The sequence below is a fragment of the Macaca nemestrina genome, unplaced genomic scaffold (genome assembly GCF_043159975.1).
Source record: "Macaca nemestrina isolate mMacNem1 unplaced genomic scaffold, mMacNem.hap1 Scaffold_58, whole genome shotgun sequence".
NCBI classification, from domain to species: Eukaryota; Metazoa; Chordata; class Mammalia; order Primates; family Cercopithecidae; genus Macaca; species Macaca nemestrina.
In genome coordinates this window covers 305,899-321,772 of record NW_027257749.1, presented here as the reverse complement: position 1 = coordinate 321,772, position 15,874 = coordinate 305,899, and the positions used below count along the sequence as shown (strand labels likewise).

Here is a 15,874-nt window from a genome sequence, read left to right as displayed (position 1 = left end):
GGAAGGATATGGGGCACCCAGGGACCTCAGGGGTATAAGCTGTGTCCTCGCGTGGCCCCAGCTGTGGCCAGTGACGTTATTCTCTTTAACCTCAGGCTTATTTTCTATAAAAACACAAAGGGACAGAAGTAGTTCAAGGGCCTGTAAAGACTTACGTAATTGTTAATAGGCCTACTTTTATGCTTTCTTATGTATTAAGAGCAAATCATGAAACAAACTCATTTCTGTTTGAAGAAATCTTTACTGCTCTCATTTTTGTGGCAAGCAGCATTGATTCTTTGCTTAGTGAGCGTTAGTGCCCTCCTGCCCAGTGCTGCTGCCTGGCGTGTCCTCGCACACACCTCTGTCCATTGGTCTCCGTTCACCTTTCCGCCTAGAATTGTAGGAGGGGCGCTGGGATCTTAGGGCTAGAAAGAAACCCTGAAGACCACTTTTAGGGGCGACTTTTAGTCAGGGCTTCCAGAGAGACAGCCAGCCGGGTGTGCGTGTGTCTCCAGGGCGAGGCCTGCTGCAGGGGCTACAGAGTCCAAGAAGCCCCAGGACCCACAGCCTGCAAGCTATAGTCCTGAGAGGGTGTGGCTTGAAGACTTGAGAAGCGGAGGTTGCAGATCCGACCAGGGTCTGAGGAGCTGAGACCCAGGAGCACGGGCTGCAGAAGACAGATGTCACTGGCCCATCAGCCAGAGAGGTGGAGTGAACCCAGTTTTCCCCGCCTTGCTGTTTTACTCGGGCCCTGGGGGGATAGGGTGGTGCCCCCCACACCGGCGAGGATGGGTCTCCACTCAGTCCAGAGGCAAACATGCATCTCACACAGAAATAATGCAGAACCAGCCATCTGGGCACCCCGGGCATGCTCAGGTTGATGCACAAAACCAATGCCGCGCGTGGCCCTGACATCTGCGTGTTCGCATCACTCCACACACATTGCTCAGTCATCGCCTTGGTGAGTTTGTAAGCTCGTTGTGTGGTTCTGGGGCTCTTTGTCCCTGGTGATGACAGGCTCCCCACTGTCCCAGCTCAGGTATGGAAGGTGATGGCACCAGCGGCTCCTTGTTTCTCAGACACCTGAGTGGGTGCTCTGTGCAGCCAGTTCAACCTGCAGCAGCATCTGTTTCCTATGCCGATTCCATTCGGAGTATGTGCCTCCCTTCTGTTGAGGGTGCAGCCTTCTTTCAGGGAAGAACTGTGTCCTGTTCGCCTATATCTTTTGTGGTGTATCTCATGGCTGAATAAGTAGCTATAGGATACCTCGGTGGCTGAATGATAGGTTCATTGGAAGGAAAACTTTATATTTTTTTTTCTTTTTGGGATGGAGTTTCACACTCAACGCCCAGGCTGACGTGCAATGGCACGATCTTGGCTCATTGCAAACTCTCCCTCCCGGGTTCAAGTGATTCTCCTCCCTCAGCCTCCCAAGTAACTGGGGCTACAGGCTTCCGCCACCATGCCTGGCTAATTTTCGTATTTTCGTTAGAGAAGGGGTTTCACCATGTTGGCCAGGCTGGTCTTAAACTCTTGACCTCAGGTGATGCGCCCACCTCGGCCACCCAAAGTGCTGGGATTACGGCCATGAGCCCCTGCACCCAGGAACTTAATACCGTTTTTTTTTTTCCTTTAAATCGTAATGGGCTTGTTAAATGCTTACGTTTTTTTTTGTTTTTTTTTTTTAATTTATTATTATTATACTTTAAGTTCTAGGGTACATGTGCATAACGTGCAGGTTTGTTACATATGTATACTTGTGCCTTGTTGGTGTGCTGCACCCATCAACTCGTCAGCACCCATCAACTCGTCATTTACATCGGGTATAACTCCCAATGCAATCCCTCCTCCCTCCCCCCTCCCCATGATAGGCCCCGGTGTGTGATGTTCCCCTTCCCGAGTCCAAGTGATCTCATTGTTCAGTTCCCACCTATGAGTGAGAACATGCGGTGTTTGGTTTTCTCTTCTTGTGATAGTTTGCTAAGAAGGATGGTTTCCAGCTGCATCCATGTCCCTACAAAGGACACAAACTCATCCTTTTTGATGGCTGCATAGTATTCCATGGTGTATATGTGCCACATTTTCTTAATCCAGTCTGTCACTGATGGACATTTGGGTTGATTCCAAGTCTTTGCTATTGTGAATAGTGCCGCAATAAACATACGTGTGCATGTGTCTTTATAGCAGCATAATTTATAATCCTTTGGGTATATACCCAGTAATGGGATGGCTGGGTCATATGGTACATCTAGTTCTAGATCCTTGAGGAATCGCCATACTGTTTTCCATAATGGTTGAACTGGTTTACAATCCCACCAACAGTATAAAAGTGTTCCTATTTCTCCACATCCTCTCCAGCACCTGTTGTTTCCTGACTTTTTAATGATCGCCATTCTAACTGGTGTGAGATGGTATCTCATTGTGGTTTTGATTTGCATTTCTGTGATGGCCAGTGATGATGAGCATTTTTTCATGTGTCTGTTGGCTGTATGAATGTCTTCTTTTGAGAAATGTCTGTTCATATCCTTTGCCCACTTTTTGATGGGGTTGTTTGTTTTTTTCTTGTAAATTTGAGTTCTTTGTAGGTTCTGGATATTAGCCCTTTGTCAGATGAGTAGATTGCAAAAATTTTCTCCCATTCTGTAGGTTGCCTGTTCACTCTGATGGTAGTTTCTTTTGCTGTGCAGAAGCTCTTTAGTTTAATGAGATCCCATTTGTCAATTTTGGCTTTTGCTGCCGTTGCTTTTGGTGTTTTAGACATGAAATCTTTGCCCATGCCTATGTCCTGAATGGTACTACCTAGGTTTTCCTCTAGGATTTTTATGGTACTAGGTCTAACATTTAAGTCTCTAATCCATCTTGAATTAATTTTCGTATGAAAAAACTGCTTTAAAGTTCATATGGAACCAAAAAAGAGCCTGCATCTCCAAGACAATCCTAAGTCAAAAGAACAAAGCTGGAGGCATCACGCTACCTGACTTCAAACTCTACTACAAGGCTACAGTAACCAAAACAGCATGGTACTGGTACCAAAACAGAGATATAGACCAATGGAACAGAACAGAGTCCTCAGAAATAATACCACACATCTACAGCCATCTGATCTTTGACAAACCTGAGAGAAACAAGAAATGGGGAAAGGATTCCCTATTTAATAAATGGTGCTGGGAAAATTGGCTAGCCATAAGTAGAAAGCTGAAACTGGATCCTTTCCTTACTCCTTATACGAAAATTAAATGCTTACGTTAATGTTTATTTTTAAAAATGTTATCTGTGACCTTTCAGCTTTTCATAGCACTTCTCGTGTGAATATTTTAAAAAGGCCCTTTAGTCGTGGGGGAGAAGGAGGTTATCCCTTTCAGCAGAGGGAGATGGAAGAACAGGCCCTGGTGGGTCTGAGCACAGGCAGTCACCCCAGCCTTGGTGCTTGCTTAGGTCTGTTCTCCGTTCACCGTAGCCGCATCCACTCTCATTGTCAGCTTAAAAATAAGCTTTTTCCTCTTTCTAATCGGAACAGTTAGTTTGTTAACCGTCACATTAAGGTATCGAGAAAGATGGCTTTCAGGCCTCAGATATGACACAAGTAATAAATGCAGCTGACCCTGAACAACATGGGTTTTGAGCTTCGAAGGATCACTTATGTTAATTTTTTTTCCAACCAAACCCTTACTGAAAAAACCTGGCTTTGTGGAGGGCCGACGTTTCCTACATGTGGTTCCATAGGGTGGCCGTGGGTTCCTGTGGATACGTAGATTTGGGTAAACTCGGGGCGTGTTCTGGAATCCATGTCCCTGTGTATACAGAGGGACAATTGCAGCTTTTTAGAAGTTTGTGTCCTGCCTTGTCCTAAAAAGGTTCCAAGGTGGATGCAAAATTATTTCATTCCTTTGGTTTTCTTGGTGGGATATTGATGTTTATTCTTCAGTGTCTAATATCCTGAGTGAACAGAGTTACCGCTTCAGGAACAAAGCCAGTCTGGAAACACAAACACATATTGAGATATCCACCTTTTCTTCATGGTTTCACAAAAGGCCATGATCATATTTTATTCAGTTGAACTGTAGGAAACTGCCAATATTTGCTGTTTTTGGCCTACAAAATGGCAAGTTCGTACGATATTAAAAACAAAGGCTTCCTGGATGGGGAAAATAGGAATCGGTAAGAACCTGAAGTTCTCTGTCATGGCCTCTGAGTCACAGGTAAATAAACCTGCGTGAGGGGGAGTTGACTGTACAGTATTTTCCTTCTGTTTTGATACTGTCAGAAAAAGGTCAGTTCCAATGTGTTGGGTCCCTTTGCCTCAGCTTTGCTGCAGAAGGGACTTGCCATTATACCTCTTGTTCCCAGTGCCCAGGAGGCTGATGCCACATAGAAGACCTGCAGGTCGGTGGATGTGAAACAGGCATCGGACACGCTGTGCACCTTGGGACGCATCTGAGAAGTGTGTGCTTGCAGCAGATCTGAGGTGAGGGCGTGTTCCATCTCCTCTCCCTTCTCTGGCTTTGCAGGCCTTTGAAGTTGGTCCTGGAAGGTGAAATTAGTTAATGCTGATTTAAGCTCCAGGTCAAAGCCTGGGGGCCGAAGAGACCCGCCCTTCACTAGGGGTGTGAAGCATTGGGCCCTCCCATCAGGAGGCAGCAGGGACTCGAGAAAGCCCCACATGCCCTCCAGTTCCCTTATGTTGAAATTTTTTGTACTCGGCCATGCCGGGTCATTTTGGGAGGTGAGTAGGGGATTCACATGGGGGTGTGCAGTATTCTTAGGTGTCAGGTGCGAGAGTTGAATTTGTAGAAGCTGTGCAGATAGGAAAGGGCCTGGCAGGGAGTGCTGTTTACACGGAGCCGATTTAACGCGAGGTCTGTGCTCTACCTGGGTCCGTGTCTGACTGCTGTCTCCCAGTCTGCAACAGGACGTTGACGTGACTTGGCGCCATCGTCCCACTCTGTGTAGATGTCTGAGGATCTGTGCGCAGCTGCTCTGTGAGAATGCGTTGTGATAATGAACTGAGAAACAGTGAACAAACCCTGAATTGGTTAGCACTGGTTCCACGGCCACTTCTGCTGTGGTTGGAGTCATTCATAATAAAGTGTGCTGGACTGCTATGCAGAGCTCTGAATTTCAGAGGCCCTTTAACTTGGCAGCTAACCAGTCGCTTCCTTCAGAAGACATTTGAGTCCCCTTTACCTACCAGGGTGACCCTGGGAGTTTGAAGATGAGCGAGACAAGCCCTCTGTGTCTTGTGGATTTTACTGTCCAGAGGGGAGACAGATGTGGATGGTGAAGGAGGCCCTATCAGAGGTCAGTGCACGTCAGTTTTGTTTCTTCAGCACTTGTTGTGTTCAGGCGGTGCCCCGGGCCATGTGCAGAGCATCTGGGGACCCTGCCCATGGCATCCCAGGCACAGCTAGCATCTGCGCCATCTTCATACTTGGCCTGAGTTTTGGGGAAGTACCGAGGATGGCTTCTGCCTTTGCTGGAGAGAGTTGAAAGTCAGGGCAGCCCTCCACAAGGAGATGATCGCCAGCTGATTCCTCAAGAAAGAGAGGTGGTCCCCACATGGGTAGAGCAGGGCAGCATGTACAGACCTGGGTGTGGGTCTGGGGCATGTGCATCTGAGTGGGTTCTGCTGGGAGACAGCAGGGGTGAGTTGTGAAGGCAGTGGGAATTTACAGGATAAATTATCACTAAGGCGATGCCTGGAAAACATAAAATTGGGACTCTCTGGGGTAAACTTGGACTTAGGGTGACCCTGGGCGTGGGTGTTTTCAGGCTCTGAAGGCAGAGATTTAGGAAATTGGGGCAGAGCTGAGCCCCAGACGAGGATGAAGACCACCCTTGGGATGTTGAATGAGACAGGGGTGGAAACCCAGTGAATGTCCTGGGGGGTCAGTCCAGCAGGCAGGCAGCAGAGGAGACCGGTGTCCTCAAAGGCCCCTTGGGCCTGCCTCTCAAAGTGCTGGGATGACAGGCATGAGCCACTGCTCCCTGCTGATACTTTTAAAATTTCTAAGCTACTCTCTCTCATACCCACTCCCGTATTTTTTTAAAAAAACCAGGTTTATGGCTATATTTTTTCCAAGGGAACCAAACAGTTACCTGTTTGAAGTACAAATAACACCGTGTTTAAAAACCGAAAATGCCACTTTGCATAGAAGTTTCCAAATACCCAGTTGGTTTGAGCCTTGCATTGCAGTGTCACTACCTGCTCTTAAATTTCTACCCGATGTATAGATAGCGAGACAGGGACGGCTCGTACATCTTCAGGTTTCAGTTCTACTACCTTGGGCTATATTTTCATTTATTTTGGCACAACTGTGGGTGTGGCAAGCAATGCCAGGGTATTTATTTTGAAGCGTGTCCAATAACAGTTGGGAAGATTTTCACATTTTTAGAATTTTCGTAGTAATAGTTATAATTTACAAAGAATTTAAAATTGTGTAGTCATTATTTTGCTTTTTTCTAGATGTGCCCCGAAACAGGGTTGCTAACTATCATTCTACATCACAGGATTAATAACAGTACCCTTTTGGAGCAGATGCCTGTAATCAAGGAATTCTGCCTAGTCAGTTCACTTTAAGCGTGTTTAAAAGGTTGTCTTTATCCTAGTTGGCACCTGTGGCTATAGTTTGTTTTCACTGCTGAAGAATATTCCACGATGGAAGCCGTAATTCATCTGTTTTTCATATCGGTGGACATTTGGATTATTTTGGGTGGGTGTGTATGTCTATTCAGCCTTCATTTTTTCAGGATTTTTTGTAGAAGATAATGTAACAGTGTAACATCCTCTGCTAGGGAGCCAACACGAACCCTGATTACAGCCACACAGACTCTCACACAGACTCTCAGGCCTTGTTACCAACACACAGAACCATTTTCTTAAGTTGAAACACAGTAGCAGAACCTGAAGCCATGTGAACGGTTCCTCCGATCTTACACTTGGAATTCACTTTTTATTACTATGTCTGCTAATTAGGAAGCATATCAATTATACAGAAATCTGAGAATGTAAAATTATACGTTTATAACAGAAAAAACCTTATTTAATAGCCCAGAACACATGGCTATGTTTTTCCCTCATGCCCCACCACTGTTTTCTTTGCTTGAAATGGGAAATGACACTTGAATGCGGTTTTCTAGCGACTGTTAGCCTGGCATAGTTCTTCAGAGACAGAGGATGTAAAGCACATGGAGAATTTCTGTTTGTGGAATGTGATTTCCCGGTCGCCTCATTCAGGCTGCCACCGCCTTCCCCTCTGGCCGCCTGCATCGTGGGACGTCTGAGAAGGTCCCTGTTTCATCCTCTGGAAATTCTGAAAAGGAAGGAGAGGAGGGTGTGCAGGGTATGGTGCATTTGTGTTGGTCTTCCAGCTTTTATTTGGAATCTCCGCTACCTTGGTTCCTGCCTTTATGTCCCTAGCTCGTGGCTTCATCCTTGTGTCTAACTCACAGGCAGACAGATGGAAAGGGAAGTTGTATTCAGCCAACAGCTTGATCTTATTCTCAAGGCTTAAATCGACTGGGTATTTGGAGACTTCTGTGCAAATGGGCATTTTTGGTTTTTAAACACCGTGTCTTATTTGTACTTGAAATGGGGTAACTGGTTCTCTTGGAAAAAATATAGGCATAAAGCTGGTTCTTAAAAAAAAAAAAAAAAAAAAGGGAGTGGGTGTGAGAGAGTGGCTTAGAAATTACACCAGTAATGGTCGGGAGTGGTGGCTTATGCCTGTAATTCCAGCACTTTGAGAGAAGGAGGCAGGTGGATCCCCTGAGGTTAGGAGTTCGAGACCAGACTGGTGAACATGGTGAAACCCCGTCTGTACTGAAAAGATGAAAATTAGCCGGGCATGGTGGCAGGCACCTGTAATCCCAGCTACTTGGGAGGCTGAGGCAGGAGAATCACTTGTACCCGGGAGGCAGAGGTTGCAGGGAGCCAAGATCGCACCACTGCACTCCACCCTGGGCGACAGAGCAGAAACACCATCTCAAAATAGAAAAAAACCAAAAAACTAAACAAAACAAAAACCCAAGTAATGAAAACCTGATTGCATCATCTGTGATGGAGATGGCGGATTATTTCATTTTTAGTGACAGGATGAATTGGATATGTTTGCAGTATTGATTTGACAAGGGAAATGGTGAGAACCAAATGTGCCGCCCAGCTTGGGCCTCGCCGTTGGCAGAAGACCGTGGCGGGCAACAGACTGGAGACTCGGAGACCGAGGGGAGAATTCTCATGCCTTGACGCTGGTGCAGTGTGTGCTTCTGGACTCCTGCTGGAGGGAGCTGCCCCTTTGCCTTGCAGGCTTTGGTGCAGTGGAGACCTTAGGACCTGCCCCTCCTGGCACACCTGTGGGTGTGGCGAGCAGTGCCAGGGCTGAAGCACAGGTGCTGAGCCCGGAACGTGGGACGGGAGAGGCTGCACACGCCGGCAGGCGTCTTCTCCAGCAGCCGGGGGTTTCCGCAAGGGGGCGGGGCGTTGGTTTTCCTCCTTGAATTTGGGTGGAGAGGGTGTCCTGGGGTGCTGTCTGCACTTGTGTTGCTCTGAGGTCAAGTTGTGGCCCCGAGTCCCTGTCCCTCTGCAAAGTGAGGGTTTGCCCATTTTCAGGTCAGATTTCCCTTGGGTCCGGGTCTCTAGGAGTGGGGCGCATTCCAAGGGGGCGTGAGCACGGTGGACGCGTGTGGGCCTCTTCCTCTCCCCTCAGCTCCTGGGCTGTGTGTGAAGAGCTGCCCAGCGGAATCACCTGTGTGTGAAGAGCTGCCCAGCGGAATCACCCTCCTGCCTGGTGTTTCATTCACCAGAAATCGTTCTCACTGTGGACTCTTGAGTCAAATGTAATCCAGGAATGGAACGTGCTGTTGCTGGATGCCACACACAGCATCAGGAGCTTAGTTGGGGATTATATGATCTTACCCCACACCTTAAAAGTAAAGACTGTAGTTGTCAGGCGTCTGAGCCCAAGCCAAGCCATCGCGTCCCCTGTGACTTGCACGTATATACGCCCAGATGGCCTGAAGTAACTGAAGAATCACAAAAGTGCAAATGCCCTGCCTGGACTTAACTGATAACATTCTACCAGAAATAAGTGAAAATGGCCAGTCCTTGCCTTAAGCGATGGTTTTTTTTTTGTGTGTGTGAAATTCTTTTTCCAGGCTCATCCTGGCTCAAAAAGCTCCCCCACTGAGCACCTTGTGACCCCCACTCCTGCCCGCCAGAGAACAACCCCCATTTGACTGTAATATTCCTTTACCTAACCAAATCCTATAAAACGGCCCCACACTTAGCTCCCTTCGCTGACTCTTTGGACTCAGCCCGCCTGCACCCAGGTTAAATAAACAGCCATGTTGTGCTCACAAAGCCTGTTTGGTGGTCTCTTCACATGGATGTGCATGACAATAGTTAAGGGGATATTGAAGTCTTTGGCAGCTCCAAGAGCTTTTTCAGTTTGTGTCGGGCCATTGTAGGCAGAAGGAAATACTTGCTTAGAGACTCTTACAGAAATGTTCGGTGCAGTGCCATTAACTCGTGGAATAAATGTGTAACTTTCCATGGCAGACCTCTGGAAAGAGATGCTCTTTGAGTGCACCCTGGCCTGCTCGCTACAAGAATTGGCCGTGTCACCCCGCTTTCCGTGGGTCTGCAGGTGTGCGTGGTCCATTGCCCTGCACTGTGGCCATGGAAGGGAAGATGATCTGGAATGCTGGCGACAGTTATCGGTGCGTGTTGATGTGTGCTGCTTTCTACAGGGGAGAACATTTCTGTTTAATAAACATCTCATCTCGATGATGACTGCAAGATATTTGAGTCTCATTCAATAGTGTTTCTGGGTTCCTTCTGTTTTTATCTGCTTTCTAGCACTAGGCAAGTGAAGACATGGAAAGTAAAAACCCATCGAACTTGTAGAGACATGGTGTTGTGTAGGAGCAGACTGTAGCCTCTGGCTCTGTTTAAAGATTGTAGTAAACCTCTTACCTGGCACGGTCAGGGTGTAAATTATCTTGTTTAATCGAAATGTGTATGAGTCCAAGCTGGCGCCTGCATTGTTGATGAAATACCAGATTTTAAGGGAACATGTCAATGTGCTCTAAGATACCAACAAAGTTCCTCACTGAGGTTCGGCGCGGGTTCGGAGCAGCTGGGCCTTAGGTCACCAGGGTCGTCTCTGGGAGCAGATGCTCAGTGTGGGCATTAGTCACTTAGCCTTTCCAGAGCCGAGGAGCAGCTCTCTGTGGTGGTTTTTGGAACCTGTATTTTGAGTCAGTTTGTCCCACTTGACTCGAAGTTGCCGCGCGATTTCAGACCTTTGCCTCCACCGTGCGCTCGTTTTCTTGTCCCCTGATAACTGCCTCGGTTGCCCCGGCCTGACATTTGAGCCTCGTCGTTCATGGACACAGGCTCCGTGGTGGGGCAAAGGCCGCGACTCCGGCTTGCACAGTTCTGTGACTCTCACCATGGTTTATCACATCACTCCCGGGATCTCCCATTTAGAGGAAGAGTGTCCCTTTCCTGCAGGCCCTGTGTGGTGTGGAAACCACCCCTACCTACCTTTCTCCTGTTTGAACTGTACCGTGAAGCTATTTCTGTTCTAGTCAACCGTCAGAATTTAAGGAACAGTGATTTATGTAACTTATCACACGCTTCTGAGCAATTCTTTATGAATTTCATTCTGTTGTGAAATTATTGCAGTTTTCATGGCTATGCTGGTCTCATGTTGTGGCCCTTGAAATGAATTCCCTTCCCCATTGTGTGTTAAGGTTGTGCCTGGGAGCTGTTGAGGCCTCACCTCTGCTTTAGGGCAGTGGCTTTGCTCTCCTGACAACAGGAAGAATCTTATTTAGAGCACTTCTAATGTAGTTTTTGCTTCCAGACAGAGTTACTTTTTTTCACAGAGACAGCCACTAAAGTCATAAATTATGCTGAGGATGCACACACACGGGTCAGCTGACAGAGTGGAGTCCAGAACAGATCCAAAGATGCAAAAGCAGTTCAGTGGAATTTGAGTCTTTTCAACAAATGGTGCTGGAATTATGGGACAGCCATATGCAAAAGAGTGAAAACAGGGAGAAATTTCTGTATGAAAATTAAGGTGGATCATAGCCCTGAATGTAAAATACCAAACTACAAAACCTGCAGAAGAAAGGGAAATTGTGGAGACCTAGGGTGAGAGCTCTTAGCCATACCATGATCCATAATCAAGGAAGAAAACAAGTAGGTAAGACTCATCAAAATTAAACTTCTAATATAAAAGACACCCCTAGGGAATTGAAGAGACACATTTTCGATAGATGGGGAGAAGATGTCTACGAACCATGCAGCCGGCAAAGGACTCGTATCCAGAATGCACAGGACTCCCACGGCTCATGACAGAGAACAAACCACCTGACTTAAAAGCGGAAGGGACCTGAACAGATGCTTCGCTGAGAAGGACGGGAGGATGGCCCGAAAGCATCTGAAATGACCTTCAGCGTGACTGGTTGCACCGAGATGTGCACCGAAGCCGCAGTGAATTTGTTCACACCCCTGCTGGAGCGCCTGACTAAGGTCTTCCGACAGCCCCAGGTGCTGGTGAGGACCGGCAGTCGGGACTCCTGTGCGATGCTGGGGTTCAGCACGGTGCAGACAGCTTGGCGGTTTCTTACAAAACTGAACTCACACAAACGTGGGGCCCGGTGACCCCAATCCTGGGTATTTACCCTAGAGAAACAGAATCTGATGTTTAAGAAAAACTGTGCCCAGATGTTAATAGCGCTGTCTATAGTTGTCCAAAACAGGTTACAATGTGCCACAGCCATATGTGGAATAATAAATACCCAGCAGTCCCGAGGCCTGGCTGTTGATCACAGGACACCCTGGGTGCACCTCCAAGCACGATGCCCAGGAAATTGTGATTTTGCGAGTGTTTTGCCACAACGCTCGCAAAAGATAGACCCGAGTCATGGGAGGACACGGAGGGGGTGGTTGCTGAGAATGGGAGGGTATGCTTATGAGGCCCCGTGAGTGGGTTTGGGGCTGTTGGACTGTTCTGCTTGTGTGATGATGATTATGGGAATATTTGTGCCGAAATTCACAGAACTGAACACTGTCCACTTTACAGTAATTTTTAAAAAGTGGTAATATGCTCATTTTCGGTACTGTTTTTAATGGAAGATGGAGTTTGCAGATGATTTGTCAGGGCAAGCCTGTCTCAAGAGTTTGTAGACGATTCGTTAGGGGCCTATCTCAGGGCCCTTGGGTTGGGTTGGGTTGGGTTGGGTTGGGTTGAGTTGGAAAAGCCTTCTCTGTTGTGGGCAGTAGTATGGGGCGTGGAAAGGATATTGCCAAGGAAACATGTAGAATCCTTTGAGGAAACGTGTATTTCTAACTTGCTATAAGATAGAATTGGAAATTGTAATGGTTTTGTTTTCTAGAGTCTTGGTAGAATAGGGAAGACAGTGTAATAAAAGCTAATTTTGAAATGAAGAATTTTAAAGATTTTCAACAGCAATTGCTCTAGGAAGTCACCCTGGAAATGTTTTTAAAGATGTTCAATAGCAATAGCTCTAGGAAGAGTCACCCTGGAGTTGCTTCTTGAGCATTGGTTTCCTGGCTGTATCTTCCGACTTTCATTTTTAAGTTTTGCTGTGAGTTGGGGATGTGTGGGAATAGCCATCCCAGCCCTGCAGGGGGGTGCATGTGCCCCGAGGCCTGAGGCACTGTTTCAACCTAGCTTGCAACATGGGGACTCTTGTCAGTGGCTGGAGTAAGAGTACCAGCCTGGCAGGCTGGGGGGAGCCCCAGGGTGGTCTGGGCACTGTCCTCCCTGCCTGCAGGATGGCAGCTGGAGGAGCTCGAAGGCTGCCTGCCTCGTGGCTGTCAGCGCAGCAACCCCTCCTGGCCCTGGAGCAATCTTTGGGTCCATGAGTCTCTGCACCGGGACTTGCCTCCTGGGACCTCCACCACTGTCCTGAGGGCCCTGGTGCCACTTTCCCGGTGGGACCCAAGCCTCAGGCAGCTGCGACCCCAGATTCGGTTGCTTTCCCTGCCGTCTCATTGCAGCACGAGTGCTCATCTCACTCAATGTAGAACCTCAGGTTCCTTCAAGATCCCCAGAGATGGAATCTCCCAATTTAACAAGATAGTTGGTGACAAGATTTGAGCGGCACTGATTTAACTCAGCTTCCAGAGTTTAAGTTCCCAAGACACAGTCCTGCTCCTTCCCTGGCCTCATCCTGTGTGGCTGGTGTGGATGCGGGGTTTCCGGAGGGTGGGGCTGTGGCAGGTCAGCAGCCAGGGGGATGGCTCATTATTGATCGCTCAATGCCTTGAGGATAACTAGGATTAATGACCTTTATAGGGCTGTAGGTTTGGAGTATATATATATGTGTGTGTATATATATACATATTTAAACGAGGTGGACACGGTTATCACTGCATTTTTCTGACATGAAACTTGGAGAGCAGAGGGTTTAGGAAACTCCTGAAGCCACACTGTCAGCGGGACTCGGGCGGTCTGGCCTTAGACCCTGCACTGTTTGCCCCTCACCACGCTGTCAGCAGACCCGGGTGGTCTGGCCTTAGAACTCACGCTGGTCGCCCCTCCCTGCCACGTTGTGGGGATTTTCCTGCTTCTGGGCAGCATTTGATAGCTTGTGAAACAAGACCAAGACTTACTATGAGTGGATTTGCCATTATCTGAGATCCAGAACGTTTCCTGGACCTGGCGTTGCCGATGTCATGTAAGGGAAGGTAAAAACATTTTCATTGTGGTCACTGGGGCTCCGGAAATGGTATTTTTCCCAGTGAAAGTTTACTCATAAAAGTCTTTTAACTCAATACTATGTGAACAGGAAGAAATGTGTTGGGCTCTAGTTAAATGTCTCAGAGCCACAGAAGTAAATGAGGGCACCTTCCGAGCACAGCCTCCCGGAAGAGGCCAAGGACCTCTGGAGGGTTTGTCTGGAGGGTTTGCCATGAAGCAGGACTTGGGCAGGGCTGGTCTGCCTAGGGAGGCGTCTGCCATGATGTAGGTTAGTTGAAGTAGTTGACGGGTGGTGGCTTGAGGTCGGTGGTCCCCGAGGAAGCCCCTACCAAGGCCGGTTTCCGTGGGATGGAAAACTGCCGTTCAGTGGCTGTAATCTTGGCTTCACGGGTCTGACATACAATCCTGCCCTCGGATACTTGGATCCCAGCCAGGTCAGATGGCCCTGAAAGGACATTCGGACTGTGATGGCTGCACCCATTCTCAGCATCTGTAGGGTCTCCTATGTATGTGTGTGTTTCCATTTTCTTTCAGCACAATTTCTCCCAGTGAAGTCGTGAGAAATAGAAGGAAAGGTGGAATGAAGATGTGATTGAGGAAAGTGTGGTGTGGTCTTCGACCTTATTTTGCCTTGGTTGGTGCTCAAGAACTCCACCTGACCTCAGAGCTGAGCGTTTCTGCCAGGAAGTCCTGCCTTTTATCCTACCTCGAGGCCTGTTGAGACACTCCAAGAAGCTTCGTTAACAAATTGCCTTTTCCTTTTACAGCAGTTGGATATATTTGCAGCAAAACAAAGGAATAACCCCCCAATATGGTGATGAAATGCATTTAAGTATAGATAGCATTCAGTCTTGAAGGGCCTGGGATTTTAATCATCTTTGGGTCATGTAACAAGTGGTGTTGGTGATTAAAATCTCCTGACAGCTTTGTTCTGCCACGTTCCTCAGTTTTGAATGATGATCTTCCTGGTGTTGTACCTTGGGAGGGGCGTTTGTGTCAGTAGAGAGCAGAGTGGTGGTTCCCAGAGGCTGCGAAAGGACAGAGGTGAGGCCCCTGAAGGACACTGGTCTTCCTGGTTTAGGGGTTTGGGGCTCAGCCACCTTCCTGTGTCCGTGTAAATTATACCCAGGATCATTTTCACTCGCGCCACTTTAGTTGAGTATTGGAGCTTCAGGATATGTGTGCCCACGTCACCTGGGCCGTGATCCTGGAGTTGGGTGAGACTGATTCCCGGGTTTATAGAATTACTCTGGGATTATTGAAAACAGAAGCACTTGAGGCATTCATAATGCTATTTCCTGAACGTAATTTATGTTCAGTTCTTCAGAAACATTTATCTGAGGAAGCATCTATAATTTGTTTTCTGCCACTCAGTGCTAGAAAGAATTGTGCAACACTCAAGTGAGTGGCGTTATTCCTCTCCCTCCACCATGCAAGCAAGATTAAAGGTACCTCTGGCTCCCCTCAATCTTCTCATCTGCAGGGTGCCTGGCATGGCAGTGTGCTGCCTTCCGTCTTCTTTTTGGGGAGAATTAGTTGTGTTTGTGTGTACTGCTCAGCTCAGCCTCGTGCAGTTGTGTGGCTGAGGAGCTTGGATGCTAGGTGACCCTCCCAGGCCTGCCTCCCACCTCCCTAGGCCTTGTTCTAAACTGACAGATAAACAGTGTGTTTTGGAAGAGGACAGCAGCAGGGCAGGAGAGAGTTTGTTCAGACTTTCTCCTTGCACTGACGTTTGAGCCTTCATCCAGCCTGGGCACTTTTACAGAGCTGCGTTTGTGTGTTGCAAACCATTCCCTCCCAGTAACCGTGCTTTCAGAGGTTTGGAAATGTGACTTAACTCATCTTCAATTTAAAGCATACTATTAAATTTTAGTGTTGAAACTGATGTATTTTATGGCCTTTATTTGATTTCTCTTGATTTTTTTTCCCATATGAGACAGGGCATCTTAAGGGACACAGCCTGGTGTTGGCCGCCTTTCCTAAGGATGGAAGTGAATTCTGAAAGCCCTTTATGTAGGCAGCGAAGGCCTCTTTTATTTTGGCCTAGTCAGGTATAAAATTCTTTTTCTCTTTGGTTTTTTTGAGACAGGCAAAAAAACCTTTTTGTTGCCCAGGCAGTGGTGTGAGCACAGCTTACTACAGCCTCAACCTCCCAG

General features: G+C 47.6%; 1 protein-coding gene and 1 long non-coding RNA gene across 3 annotated transcripts in view; both read left to right on the top strand.

The window, feature by feature from the left end:
- The window catches only part of LOC139361538 (uncharacterized), a 32,397-nt gene extending 22,826 nt beyond the window's left edge, over window positions 1-9,571 (top strand). The window contains exons 2-4 of one of the 2 annotated variants that reach the window (XR_011619091.1): window positions 4,330-4,447; window positions 8,096-8,367; window positions 8,685-9,571. This is a non-coding gene — a long non-coding RNA (uncharacterized lncRNA). Of the gene's footprint in view, window positions 1-4,329; window positions 4,448-8,095 lie in introns of both variants that reach the window. The other variant, XR_011619090.1, reaches the window with a different exon arrangement.
- The window catches only part of LOC139361536 (uncharacterized), a 177,120-nt gene that overhangs the window by 56,998 nt on the left and 104,248 nt on the right, over window positions 1-15,874 (top strand). The gene's annotated exons all lie outside the window — the stretch shown is intronic.